Source organism: Egretta garzetta, unplaced genomic scaffold, assembly GCF_000687185.1.
Source record: "Egretta garzetta isolate BGI_Z169 unplaced genomic scaffold, ASM68718v1 scaffold617, whole genome shotgun sequence".
Classification (NCBI taxonomy): Eukaryota; Metazoa; Chordata; class Aves; order Pelecaniformes; family Ardeidae; genus Egretta; species Egretta garzetta.
Window position 1 is genome coordinate 679,097 of NW_009260188.1, and position 15,666 is coordinate 694,762.

Below are 15,666 nucleotides of genomic sequence, written 5' to 3' on the forward strand. Positions count from 1 at the left end.
ATGGCAGATTCCTCCTCATAGGCAGTGAAAGCAAAACAGCTAAATGCATCTTCCTGCCTCTAACACCACAGCTCTTCTGCTCTTTTGATTTTATTTTCATACCTCATATCCCAAGTAACTTCTGAAATCAAGTTCACGTCCACGACTAAGTTATCTTTTAATTAGCTTTTTTTTCTAGATTGGTCCAAGGCTGAGCTGCTATTCATAAGAAACGCTGTCATCACTCCTATGGAAGGAAAGAAGGAACAAGCACCTCTTGGCTCAGACTCCTTCTCCCTCCCTCTGCTTCACATGCAGTCTCAGCTTTCAGGCAACCTTGCCTCCTGAATGGTCTGTGGGTGTCTTTGGGAAGAAAGCCCAAGCACTGTTTTGAACAAGGCTTAGGCACAGCAGCCTCTGTGAATCTCTTCTGCACCATTCTCTGCCTCTGTATTCAGTTACAAGCATTATTTGGCGCTAAAGCTAAAGGACTTGGAAGTTATCTCCATTGTATTAATTTGATTTCAAATCATGTGGCTTTAGAACTAGATTTATGCCTCCTACACATCCATGTCTCTCAAAGCATATCTGAAGCCAAAGCTACACTTCAAAGCCAAGTTAAAGGTGCATGTGAATGCATAAACATACGTGTTTTCCCTTTTTTCCCCACCCTCCCCAATTAAGTGTGGTAACAAGGTGGCAGGCCAACATATTGTCATGCAGTGGTTCAGAGCAGATCCTCTCACCAGATGGGGAAGCAAGGCTGCACTATCTAGTTACGGCACCTGCAGCAAATCCTCCTCCCATCCCTAGCAGGGTACTCCAGCTTCCTTCACTCCCCTGGGTCTGAGGCTTAGACCTCTGGCTCGCCTGGCTTTTTTTTAACCCACTCCCTAGCCAACTGGTGATGAATATCATAAAATTCTGAGCAAGCTGCCTTATGTCATGATTTCATAAACTGCTGGCCAGTGTAACACAGAAATGGATGCTGGAAGTGAAGCTGGAGTTGGAGTAAGAGTTGATAAGAAATACAAAGTGAACAAGAGAGAAGGTCCTCTTTCTCTGGTTTACAAAGGGTTTTTCTTTCCCATTTTTAAAAAAATGAATTAACAAAAGAGAACAACTGAAGGGAGTTATTAGAAATTTTTATTTCATAAACATGAAACAAAAAAAATCCCTTTCTTCTCTGCTCACCTTCTCTGTACTCACTAGAAACCAGCCCTGGTTACAGACCTGAAATTACTGATTAGCATCTTGGACTTAAACAGATACACAATGCGCAAACAAGACTGTCAGTGTATTCTGAGCAAAGAAACGTTAATGCTTATAGCTTGAGTTAAAATGTGAAAGCCATAAAGACAAACCACTGATAAGCATGCCCACATCCCAGTGAACTGGGTGTTTTCTACTGGGCACCAAGGTCTCCAATCTTGTTACTAAGTCATATGGACAAGCTGCTCACAGGAGTGGGTATATGACAAGGTACTTTAACTTAGTAGGACTAAATTTGGTCAGTGGCTCTTGCAGCACTAGCATAACTGCTTGCTCTGGTCAGACGGTGATATATTAGACCTCCCTCTTAGGTGTAACTCTAAAGGAGTGTTATTTTTCCCTTCTGTTTACTTTGAAAATCCAACAGAGCCTATCTGACAAGAAGCGGACATCTCTAAATTACAGTATGCAGCTTGTACGTACATTGGTGCAAACCATGTGTTTGCTTCAGCTATGTCATGCTGTAATAGACTGGTCTTTCATCAACAGCACGAGAAACGGAAGAACCTGCCAAAGTCAGAAAGGGACCTTTGTCTTCAGATCCCAGACCTTTTAGCAGTAACATGTGCCATTGCCTCTAATACTGCAACTGCAGTACCCATCTGTGCTGTAGCATGTTGCCACAGGTGTAGTTTGTTGTTGTTTCCGACCTTTTACATATGCTCATCTAAACAACCAGACAAATGTCTTTTTGTTTCACAAATGTTGTGAAGTCTGTTATTTTCCCTGCAGCTAGTGCTTTCTATAGCAAGAGCCTCATGCAAAGCATTACTGAAGTACAAACAAAGATCCCCAAAACTTAGCTTGATCACTCTTGCAGTCACTGAAATTGAACTTGGAATTCAAGCCTTGAAACATGGAAGAGGCTGGAGAGCATGAGATCTGTTTTGCCTGCTAGAAGAGAAAGCAATAGCCAGCTGGATGGTATTGTCACTGTTGCCCTAAAAATTATAGCTAACTGATTAGGATGAATATGAAGACAGTGAAGGAAAAGAGGGAGGAATAACTGCAAACTTCAGATAAAAGGTGTAATTGCATCACATTTTAGGTAGAAATTAAGCCCTGTAGTGTTCTTCCAAACATTGGCCTGCGTCCAACAAAAGGATGAAAGCTCTAAACCCCAGTTTAGAGGTTTGAGAGGTCTCAGGACAGCACAGAAAGCCAACAGCTGCTGTTGGAATATTCAGACTTTTTCTGTGTGTCAAATCTGGGCAGGAAAAGCATACAAACATCATGAAGGTAAAATGGAACAAGCAAGCATAACTCTTCATTCAGTAAAGCTCTGGAAAACAAAAGGGCTGCCTTGCAAGAGCATGGTTAAGGAGATAAATGGAGTTATGATATTTTACAAGATGATAAAACAATTATACAAAACATTTTCTACTGCTGCTTGTACCATCATAACTCAGAAACCATAACTGATTGACTGCATGGGAGTGATACGGGTTTGTTATCAGGTTTGTGCTTTGCTAGTCAACACATTGCAGTGAATGGTTGGGTTTGATTAATTTGCTCATGTGTTTTTACTATCAAACTACAAGCAAGGAATGCATTTCAAAATTACTGCTATCTCTTAAACCTATAAAATATGTGCCACATGAAAACTGAGAAGAACTATATTTGTAATTAGAGGACTCAGACAAAGTCATTGTATTATTTTGGTTTTGGCACAGCTGGGAACTGAAAATGTCTTTACTGACAGAAGCATCTTAAGTCTCAAATGTAAAAGGGTTATATTACCAATTAGTATTTTTCAGTTCCTAATTAACTAACATGTCTCCAAAAATAATCAGAGAGAGGAAGACAAATGCTGTTCCCATATTACAAAATCAGCAGAGGTAGAAGAACAAGGATTGTACTTGACATACTTTTTCTTTTTTCTTGTGGTCTGATGACTAGACCATGACATCAAGCAACAGTCCAACAATTTCCAAGCATGTGACTCCCAGCCACTTGCTAGGAGCTGTTGTGGGGCTAGTGGAACATGCAGTTCTTGCTGCCTTTTGTGTTTTTGGCTGTCATCATTGCAGAGATAAATTTGAGCTCTACAGAATCCAGCTTCACAGTCTCTTGGGGATTGTTAATAAGGAGGAGTGAAGCCAGCTTTTGGCAGTGGAGCCACCAGTGAATGCAGGGTGGCTAAATACCACAAAGTAAGGCCTGGCATAGGGAGAATGGGAAATTCAACAAGGCAGGCATGAGAGATAGACAGAGGAACTGCATTAGTCAATACCAAAACAGCAAATTAAGAAACAAAGAAAAATAAATGGCAAGAAAACATACAGAGAAGTATAAAACATGTACTGCATTAGAAACAGCTACAAATACATACTCTCCTAAAACAACTTTTCTTTACAAATTAATGCTCTGGTTACCACAGAAATGTTATGTATCTATGATAGGGAGGGAAAATGTCCAGAACTTTATTCTGTTTAGATGCATGAACATGAGAAAGGCAATACTGTGTGAGCCCACAGTTTTTTATGGCTGAGAGAGGAGACTCTCTCTGCTTCTGGCTGGGGGAAAATACCGAAGAAAGGAGTAATGAAAAGCAAGGCAAGGATAAAGTGATCCTCCTCTGGCATCCTTTATCTTCTGGTAACCAGCACCCTGGGGATTTCCTGAGCAGGAACTTGCACCTGACTTATCATGAACAATCCTCTCCAGAGCCATTCCCACCTTGCTGGGTCTTTGGAGCCACTTACTGGGGCTTTGTTCTGACATTTGCCACTGAACTATGCCTTCTGTGAAAGAGTCCTTGGTCTAGCTGGTTTTCAGTCTGTTACCTGAGTGCCATTATACTTTGCTCTGGATATTTAAAAACATCCCTGTGACCAGATTATCTGTACGTAATTTGGGGGAAAGCCCAGCTTCTTCATTCAAAGAATTATTCAGCTAAAGGAAGTATCACAGAAGTTTTTAACTTTCTCTGAAACATCAGAGTCTCAGTTCTCCAAAGAAAAAGGTACAATTATGAAACTCTTCAGCAGATCTCATGTTAATGAGTGTAGGTGTAGATTCCTGAAGATGGGCTGAAGCATTTCAGGAGATTTTAAGCCAAAAGTGATTATACTTCTTCTAGTTACAGGAGACTAAAAAAAAAAAAAAAATTAGGCTTCTTTTTATATCCATGTAGCAAATCTGGACTGGGCAGATTGTTCTTTTCGTTATAGCCTCCTAAAGAATGATTATTTAATATTGTAGATTGGTTGAGTATAAAGTACTTATAGAGATATTAGCCAGTTCTATAATGAATTATTGTTCATGCACTAAGAGAACTAAAGACATTTTAGTAAACGAATTTACCAAAAGTTGGAAGTGGTTTAAAATGCAATAGATGTGATTTATAGAGGTTGGATGAGGAAAACTTATAAGCCATGTTCTGTGCGCCGGTAAAGCAAGTATGATATTCAGTGAGCTCACACAGTAAAACATTAAAATGTTTCTGTCAGTAAACTTAACTCTAAACTTAAGCTGCAGAAATGGCATGGAATTATCAACATAAAGTATGCTTAAGGAAATTAATCATCTAGTGCGAAGTTTAGAAAGGAAGAAAACGTACAGTTGAAGACAAAACCTCTACCACTTTGTATTGTGGACAACGTTTGTAGCTTCACTACTTCTTCTCTCTTGCACCTAAATACCAGAATATTTCTGAATGTATTTTATTCCCTTAATGCATAGGAATTGCTTTTTTTCTTTTACTAGTGGTGCCATATGAAGAGATGAAAGGAACTTCAATACAAAACATCCCTTCTTCTTTCTCGGTTTGCTCAGAATTCCAACAAAATTCTTTTTTCAGCCAATAGCTGCATACATCTGGCAAAAGTCTGAATGATTTGTGTGCATGCGTGTGTACATGTGTGTGCACAAAAGTGCCCATGTGCACAAAAGCTGGCAAGAAAAATGCCTCTGTAAAAGCTAAACAGTATAGTACCATCAGGTTAAGTTAATATTCACTTTTGAATACAGATAACTGAAAACCAGCCCTGTGAGGTAAAAGTGAAAGACCCTTTATGTTTAATACAGCCCTAACTAAATATGTTAGAAATTAAATATGAAATAACTTAGGTAGCCTAATCTATGGAAACTGCTGCTATTAGCAACTTGTGCTGAAGCCCAGTGCGTCTTGCCTTCTGCAGCTGACTTGTGGACTCCACCTTTGCAAAGCCTCTGCATACAAAATGGATGGAGAAGCTGAATAATGCTGACTACTCTTCCATGGGGATAAGAGCAATCTATACATAACCATTTATTAAAAACCTCACAAAATCAGGTTATTGTCACTAACAAGAGATACTATATTGTGAAAACTATTGATATCTCTGTTTCACAGTTAACAGAAGAAAATACAAGGTGTGTGCTGAAATTATAATGCATATTGTCAGTTGTTTTTTGATGCTGGCAAGGCAGAGTAGTAGAAAGATTATAATGAAGTAGTCAAGATCCTTCACTGAGATATGTACGGCTGTCGTCATCCACCCTGTAGGGAAGCAGGAAGAGTGAGAGCTCAAAATTGAGTCAGTAACAAAAAAAAAAAAAAAGGAAGAGGTGACTTGGGGACTCCATCTTATGACCAGTTAAAAAAGGCAAGCCAGAAATAAAAATGTCCCCCGACTAGGAAGGTCATTCACACACCAGGATGCCTCAGGGTGACCTTCAGAAAAATGGGAACATGGGGCAGAAAAAGGACAGCAGAAAGAGCGTCCAGGGAAAGGCTGAGGTATTACCCTGTGCAAGGGATGCTCTTGGGACTCAGGACCCTGACATCCCTTTGGTGGCCCAGTTTCCATAACCTCCCACCTCCAGATATTTCCCAGATTTTGACATATTTCTGTTGCTCTACAACTACAATGGAAGATAGCCAACACACTGGCAGTGACTCCAGAGAAAATAAATTCTAGCACTAGTAGCCATAATACTGTTTAGACTGCTGATCCCAATAGATTGGGCTCCTTTTGATATCTCCTGTTGTCTGGATGACGACTCAACACAATTCTGAATTCATCAATGTCATTACCAAGAGATTCTAGCAAATATATACTCATGCACGCACACATATTTTTATATGTTTATATATGTATACATATACACACACACATCTAGAAAACACATATAGCTGGCATAAACATATATAGAGTATACCCAAATTACAATATACTCAGTAATAATTAACCATAGGTGTTTATAAGAACCTGTGCTGTCTGAACCAGCCTCCCTGTCACTCTGCCTCTGAAGCTAGAGCCAATCTGAAGGAATTATGGAAGACCCCCTGCAAGACAAATAATTACCAAAGCAATCTGACTGAGGAAAACTGTTTAACTAATGGCAAGCTGCTTCACACTGTGCTACATTATGTTTTACCAATCAAATGCCTCAGTGGTTAAAACAAATTCATGGAGCTCCGCATGGATTAAACAGGCTAGAGCGCACTTATCCTCTCCTTACGCAAAAGGAGAAGATTTGGTTCAAATGTTGATTTGCAACATGTCAGGGAATGTTTTCTTCAATTAAGTAATCCCATTTTAAAGTGAGTTCTGTGCCAGAAAAACAAACAGTACAACTTTTCTACACATGAACAGTAGTTACACACAGGATACAATCTCACGATTTCTGGGAGGCTGCTCTTGAAAGCCATGGAATTTATATTTATAGCAGGATCAAAGCTACAGAAGTCTTAGGCTTATTCTGCTTTCTATTGCATCTGTATACATCTATTATAGCCAATGCCTTTCCAGCAGATGGACACAGATTTAGCGTTCATAACAGGGAGGCTCTAATGCAAACCCATGTATTTCTTACTGGAGCTCTTTAGTGAAGACAACTCAGTCCATAGACTTTGCTTCACACAACCCTTGTTATTTCTACTCCTTATATGCAGCTTAATTCCTCACAATTTTTTTTCCTCAGATCAGAAATTAATTGACTGAAATAAAAATAAGCAGATATTTATTACTAAAAATAATAATAATAAACATGTCTTCCCTAATCTTTACTAAGGAGATCAGAGATACATTACTCATACTCCTAAAATGGATCAAAACAAGACCACCACCACTGTCAAACAGAAGAAAGTTACAGAAAAATAAGTGTGCTATCTGGTTTTATCTCATCTTTGAGCCCAATGACTGGGGGTTGAATACACATATACCAAAGTCTGTGTACTTAAAGAAAAGATGGTGTTCGGCCTTATGTCAGGGTTTGGCATAGCTAAACTGGACCTAATGAAAATATTTTCACAGGGCTTTGTGATGGCATAGCTGACCAAGAATAACAAACAACTACTGCTGTCATCCCACCTGAGAGCCCAAGCCATGCACAGCTACACTGCACGTTGGATCTCCTGGGTTCTCCAAGGAGATGTCCTCATGGATCTTCTTGAGGGTAGGGCAGCTTCACTTCTCTCTGCAGCGTTGCTCGCCTGGCTGCAGTAGCTGGCATGCAGGGGAAGGATGCTGTGCTCATGACTCTGCTGTGGCACACACAGCGGTGGAACAGCAACCTGGGAGTGTGACCCTGAAGGTAGGGGACCTAGGAAAGTGGAGAAGCCTGCACAAACATATGCTCCAGGTCATCATTTGACCCCTGGATGAAGTTTTTAGAGAGCACAAGTTAGGGTTGTTGGGTTTGGTTTTCTTTTGGGGGGAGAGGAACACATATGAAGTAGCAAGTGAGTCAGCACTTTGTTTCACATATTCTCCGAATAAAAACATCTGTGATTTTATGTTACTTATAATGACAAGAAAACAAACAAAAAAACAACAACAAAAAAATGCAGACAGCCTAAGTATCTACCACATCTATTGCTGTGTCCTTGTTGTCACTCATGGGAAAAAAATATCAGAGAAACTGATAATCTCCCAGGTGCTAGATATCCCACCAACCAAATCTAATAAGCTCTGTTGGAAGCTTTAGAATCTACTGGTCTGATCCATCCCCTACTGCTCTGAGTGGGAACTCAAACATGCTGCAATGTCCTTTGCAGAGTTTATGTCCAGGAAGGCTTATGACACATTGTGACTCCCCGCTGCTGGTGATCGTACCACATTATCCTTGTGTGATCCCACTGAGGCCAAATATCCTGGCAGAACACTATGCATCCGCTGATGCTGTGATTCAAGGGCTTCACTCATACCCGTTTTGTAAACAGAGCCCCAGAAACAGGCTCAGACATGGTCCCTGACCCATGCATGTGTTAACACCAGCCTCACAGTGCGTTGTGGCACACAGTCAATGTCCTCCAGGAAAAAGCCTGATGGTGTTGCCCATATGGAGGAAGAGATATAGCGGCCAGCACTGACAGGCTATGGAAGTTCAGGGTTTCCTCCCATCTTTCCCAGTCCCGGAGTTTGCACAGATACTTAAGTGTGGGCAGGTATAGAAACACTTTGGACATGAAGCAAATTTGAATTCAAGAGCAGAAAGAGGTTTGCATTCATGTGGCAAGCTAGATGTAGTGAAGTAGCCAAGCCATCCTCCAAGAATGAACACAACTGTTAGTGAGAGCACCTAATCAGTCAAGTTATGGCCTAATACACAATTACTTAATCACAAAATTACAATGGATTTTTAAATGAAGGTTGAAAAGTTGTTTTGCAAGAGGGTTTATATTTTCCAGACACTGTGGGATCTTTGAATTTTAAAGAGAGGTAACAGCTTCTTCATGGGAAAAAGAAGTAGTCCCTCCTGGCTACTGGATTCAAGTTGGTACCACTGCACTGCACAAGTAATCTGTCTGAAGTAACACCTCTCCTTGATTCTGCTTTGCCTCCTATCACAGGAGGCTGAGCAAAGTCCATAGATTTTCTTCTTTCCTGTGACTGGCTGTTTGGCTGGGGGCAAAGCCTCATTTTTCCTTCTGTGCATAGGGTTTAATTTGCTCTAACCTTTGCCAGGAGATGCTGTGAGGACTAAGTGCTGTTCTGTGCAGCACCACACAAGATCTAGGTAGCATCCTGTTAAGTAGCTGGTAGCGAAGAGCACAGGTAGTAGTGCAGATAAGACAAGGCTGGCTGCCCCTTAGCAACCTCTTTCCCCATTGAATTCCTGTGGTTTTTTCCAGACAAGCTGTTGGGTGCAGAAGGTACAGTCCCATCAAGTTCACCACATACACTTTCTGTTTCATTTGCAATGCTGACGCGCTGTTCCTACAGTTTGCAGAGACTGGGATTTATTTCAATGGTTTTAACTGGGCCACTGCTTGTTCTCGGTTTCCTGTTGCTTTGATCATGGGTTTCCAGCTCTCCTCAAGTAAGTTGTATCCTCCAAGGCGGATTTTCCCCTTTCCTGTGCTTGGCCAAAGCATCCAAGTGACCTTTGATTTTTTTTTCCCTCCTCTCTCCTTTTTTTTCCCTTTGGCCTTTTTTTTTTCTGTTTTGTTTCTGACTCGCCATATGTGAGATAATTGTGCCCACAGGAATTCCTTTCAGAGTGCCTAAGCACAAAAGAAAAACACCCGGCCAGCTCTTTTTCTGGAGCAGTACAAACATTTCCTTAAACCTAAGTGTCTCAGGAGGGGCATTGACAGAAGGCTCCTTTCACCCAGAAAGCCCGCGCTGCGCTGAGCTGCCGGTGAACCCTCAGCCGCCTCCTGCATTTTGACGTCACTGATGGAGCGAAAGTTTTGCCAATAAAAGCAGTCACTTTCTTTGATTCCAGCTTTATGACAATAGAAAGGAGGCCAGAGCCAATCGCACTGTGATGGGTTTTATTAAGGCAGGAGGGCGATGGGAGCCAGTAACTCTTTGGCAACCTTGCTCCTTTGACTGCTGTCCCCCTGCATTGCACTTGGTGGTGGATGGGGAGCTGGAGGCTTTCCTCTACAGTGATAGCTTTCCCATGTTAATAAGCTCCCCAGTAAGAAGCCCTGGACTAACATTAGGAACTTGCACAGCTTGGGGAAGGCAAAGCGGATCTTAAAACCACCCATGTGATTTGATGGCCCCGAGGAACCACGCTAAGAAAATATCCCTGTTGTCTGAACTCATCTTATTAAGGGAATAAATCTGATTTCTTCTTTGAGCTCTCCTCCCCTGGGGACTGAACTGGTAACCCCTTGGTTTTAATAGATGAGTTATGTCCCTGGACAATTAAACGCAAATTTTAGTCCTATCTTCAGCAGTTTCCAGAATCCCCAGCATAGTTGTGCTTCAGGATGTTTCTGTCCATCACTGCACTAGTAAGAGATGGAGTTGCCAGGTAGCTTATCAGGAGGTCATTTTTCTCAGGTTCAGCACGGTGTGTGGTGAGGAAAAGGGCTTTTGAATCTGAATCCCGCTTTGTGGAAAAGGCAGCTAGGCTTTGCCCTTCCTCCCTTCCCTGCTCTGTCACTATTACTGCCAGCAAATGCCTGGAACTTATGCCCAAGGATTCCCATTCCATGGACCACTGCATACCAATAGTGACGGGGGGACACCTTCTGCTTCAGAGGCCAAGCCAGCTTTAGGGAGAAGCAAAATCTAAGGAAGGAGCAAGACAGGCCAGAGCTTGGCTGGCAGGTAAGAGAGAAGGGAAAAATGCCAATTCATTGGGGAAGAAGCTGGTAGAGGGGCTAAGTGTCTCCTTCTTGCTCCACCAAAGAAGTCGGAGAACAGGCTACAGCACAGAAGCCCCGGGAGCTCCTTCTTCCTCCTCTTTGGGATGTGAGGCTCAGCACCAGTCATTCTCAGTGCAGTCAGCAGTCACCCATTGGCTGTTTTTTCACAGAGCTTTGGTGGGCACCAGCAAAGAGGCAAGCACATAAACCATGCCCTGAACAGTACCCTCCTGAAAGCACCTCCCAAGGAGGCTGTAGCCATAGAGGATAATGAAGTTCCTGCACAGACGACTTTTGCAGCACAGTCTAAGACAATGTCAATAAAAAATCTGAAAGGGGACAGCTCTGTGGGAGTTGCTATGTTATTATTTATTCATTGATAAGGTCCTACCACAGAACAACAATAAAAACTTGTAGGAATTTCACATGAGCGAAGCCAAGGGTCCAGCTTCCCAAAGACTGTCGAGTTCCTTCAGTCACTGCTCCTAGTCCTGTTCAAGGCTGCCATTCACAATAACCCACTGACACAGGAGTGTCTGGAGCTGCTCCATCTCTGAGCCTGGTATTCATTCCAGCTATAATTGAGCCTTCAGATATGGCAAAGAAATCTGACTTAATTAAAAATGCATACCCTTTTAACCCACTGGCACAGCACCATGAAAACTAAACAAACAAAAAAGCCCTGGTAAATAAAACCAGGGTGCATCCAGCGGGTTCTGCGTGGCTGCTCCAGGGAGCAGCTGCCAGGAGGCTCCAGGACATGCACCAGCACCGTAGCCCACCTCCAAATGCCTCTCATCTTCTCAGGGGGTACAAAGAGCTGGCAGGCCCGAAGTGGCCAAAGCGTATCCAGAGGAAAGTCCCTGCTATTCTTTGTCACTGAAGTGAGTTAATTGATTGTAGGATTAGCAACCAGTATATTTAATTTGGCAAGATCTTTGTCAAACTGCCTAATCAAAATTAGATCCAGGACTTTTCTGCTCTGGAAACTCATACGGACTGTGTAAGAGGCCTTCCTGCCTGGCATGGTTTGGAAAATTCATAACTTTATCTATCTACAGTGAGCTGGTATTGCTTCATCTGGAGTATTTTTTCACTTCAGCAACTACCCTCCCACATATTAATCACTATCTCTTAGATTTTTCCCCTTTGCAGTGGAAAAAAAGCCCATGCTTTAGGAGATGCTTTGAGTGTGATGGTTTTATAGCTGTTTTTATAAAAAAGGAAATATTTCAATTGAGTTAAACACCTCCGACATCTGCAGTTGTAGAAAACAGATTTCAGAAGAATCCTTGCAAAGAGACTGTACAGATTAGAAAACAACAGTTTAATCCTCTCTTTGTCTGAGAAGGAATAACACAACTCCTCAAAAGCGCAGCACTTCAGGTAACTAAATCTTTTTAAAAGTGCGTAGAAAACCAACTGCATTGAAATATGGTTTATTAATTGGCATTTTTGGGGGGTGAGGGAACTAAATGTCCAGGGATTTGGAATTTTTATGAGATGGAGCCAGATTCATACAGATAAGTTTGATACATGTATTTTGTATTGGGGGGCAGGAGGATATAAATTCTAGTGTTCCCAATACGCCATTCCAGTTATTTATTGCAACTCGAGACCGGAATTTATAGAGCACTATTAAAATGTCTTGGTTGTGTTGGATCTCAGTTGCAGCTGGATTTGCCTTTATTTTTGTATTTTTTTTAATAGGATGGGGAAGAATGTGGCTGTGCATCCCAGCACGTGAGCGAGTTTATCAAATACGAGGCAGCAGACAGAACAACGGGAAATCGCATGAGAGAACCCAACTCCTGGTTGGCAGAAGCACGTTAACCTCTCACTCATGTCACCAGGTTTAATACTTCAACTTTGTAGTAAAAGCATCTTCCCCAAGCCCGGGTTCATAAAAGTGTTAGTGGTCCTTGATGTTCCCAGCAGAGGATAGTAAGGAAAACACAGCCCTGAATAGCTCACATTGATTGCAGCAAATACTGAGCAAGGAGGGTCAGCACCATTTCCCAGCCCAGAGCCAGCGTTGTAGAACTGAGCAGCTATTCATAGCCACTGGACCCTCTCCAAGCCCTGAGTGTAAATTTACTTGTATCATCTTTGCAGAGAGGAACTGCGGTCCCCAGTGCCTCCCGCTTGATTCGGATAGACTGTTTATTTGTTTAGTCCTGTAATGATATTATCCACAGGGCTAGAGCCACACAGGGAGGATTAGGAATTCCTGGAGGAGAAGCCATGTGTTTATTACCATGACAGCCCCGTGTGACACAAGCCAACAGTTACTTGCATTTGTTCTTACCCTCCCTGAAAAGCTGGAGCTTGTAGCTGAGGGGCGAGGGTGCAGGATCAATCACGCAAGGGCACAAGTCGAAAAGGCTGTTACACGGAAAGTGGTGAGATTAGCATGCTGGAGACTCCTTCCCTGGCTACCTGCTAACAGCTCTATCGCAGGGCGCTTTTGAAGGTAAATGACAGGCAGGGGGACAGCAGCAACCAAAGTCTTCCCAGCAGTGGTAATGCTGTCAGGCCTGTGCGTTTAACCTGCCCTTCAAGAACATTTAATAAGCCCTGCAACTGGGTTTTTAGACTTTTCTAAAAGCAGACCCAAGTTTCTAAAACAACAAACAAAAAAGCACTGGCACAAAAAGCTCTTGCAGGTATGTGCGTAAGCCCAGCGAAAGGGGAAGAGGGGCCAAGGGGGAGGAAGATTTTTTTTCCTTTTGTTTTCCTTTATTTTTCTTTTTTTTTCTTTTTTTTTTCCCTTTTATTTCCTATTTTAATAAATATTTAATCATGGAAAGGGAGGGAAAGGCCAAAAGTAACAAAGGACTATAAGTTGTTTAGATTGCTCGGGAACTCCCTCTTTGCAGCTGACCATCACTACATGTAGGTTAATTTCCACATGGAGTTGGAGAAACTCTATCCCTGGTTTTGTGAAGTATGGGTCAGCCGAAGCATGTTAATCTGTTTAGCATGTGTGCTTCGTGGAGGTGCCAGACCACCACCGTGCAAGAGCAGAAGCAGCAGCAGCCATGGTCCTTGGGGGTAGTTAATAAAGACTTTAAGGGAAATAAGTTTATAGAGGTTTCAGTTCGCACACCGTGCCAGCTTTGGACATCTCAGGCTTCCAGCCCTGCGGACCAGAAAGCTGAGAAGCCTCCGGGCTGTTTACAGCAGCCCCGGAAGGGAGAGCGCCGGTGCCGCAGCCTGCACGACCGGGGGCAAAGCAGGGGCAGCCCTGGTGCTCCTTCTCCCCGGGGACGGGGGGTAGAGGCACCAGCCCAGCCACCCCCACCCACCCAAACGCCTCGGGGGCACCCCGAATCCCCCGCGCACAACAGCATCTTCACCGCTCCGGGCAGCCTGAGAGGTTTTCGGGACGTCGGTTTTACTCTGCGCCCTTCCCGATGCAGAAGCCTCAAACCCGGCTGGAGGCTTGCTGCGCCGTGCCAACCGCGGAACGGGAAAATATAAAATAAAACTTCACGAGCCTAATCCGATAGCCCCGCACAAGGCAGGCTAATCAACGTCTCGTCTCTCACTCGGGGATGAGCTGCGAGGCATGTGGCGCTGGGGCTGAGTCTCCACTTCTCTCTCGTCATTTTTTTTTTATTTTTTACATTTCCTTTTGAAATGCTAGACACTTATTAAAGCATTTTTAAATAATCAAAATATTTGCTGATGAGTATTTATTTTGACAAGGGTTTTGGTTTGGCTTTCGACTTCCCGTTCAACTATATAGACTGCAGTATTAATTTACTATAAAACCAAATGTGGTTGAGATTAATTCTGCCTCGGCTCTGGATTTCAGTCATTCGGGAGAATTTTCTTCGGTAGATGAAATGAACGGTCACAAGCACATCTCCTTCCACTTTTGCAGCGTGTTTCGCCATGTGTTCCTCAGAGCCGAAGGAAGCTCCGCATTGCTCGAGAGGAAAAAATGTCCCGCGGACGGATACATCCCCTCCTTGTATCCACGCACTCCCGTGGGGTGCCCCCATCCTTGGCGTATTTAAAGCACGGCGGAAAGGATCAGAAAAAGCGCATGAATTGGATCAGGGGAGGCCCGGCACTGGGCTGCTCCGCCCCGGAGGCGTCCCGGGAGGCGAGCATTCACTCCCCGGGCACTCGGACCCCGGCCCGGGGAACAGCCCCCCGGGTTTTGGGCAATGGCCACACAGCGAGGCTTTTTCTTTCATCCAAGCCCGGGCGCTCGTTTCTCTTCTTCAAAGCGCTGTCGGCGATTATCGAGAAAGAAGGGGCCAAGGGCCGGGAGAAGCCGCAGTATAACCGCGGCTGCCTGGAGAAACTTCTGCCCGCTTTCCCGCCGCCGGGGTTCCGGCTCCCGGCCGTCCTAAGCACCAGGCACCGTCCCCCTTTCCCCTCCTTCCCTGGCGGCAGGCGGCGGCCGTGGTCACCCCGGGGTGCCCGGTGGCACCGGCCCCCCCGGGGCCGGGCTCGGGCTTCTCCCGGCAGTACCAGCCCCCTCCGAGCCACCGAGCTGAAGGCCAAAAGCGCCTCCTTTCAGGTTTCCCGCGCTTTCGTGGCATGTGCTGTAGGTTACTTCCCCTGCGAAGTTTCTTTTTGGTCAATTGGTTGGCCCGGAGGGGTTGTTCTGTTGGGGTGGGGAGGTGGGACGGTGGTGGTTGTTTGTTTTACCATCTTGCACGTATTTTTCTCAGCGCACTTTTTTATTAATGAGGAAGGAATTGGACCTAAACCGTGCCCTGGTTTATACGCTGGCACTCCTTGCCGCTCCCCCGTACCTGTACTGATGGATGATGTTTTCCCATAATTTCGAGCAGGCGGGGGCTGACGCCTTAAGCTCACTGCTGAAAGCGGCCTAACGCGCCGGTAAATCAGAGCCGAGC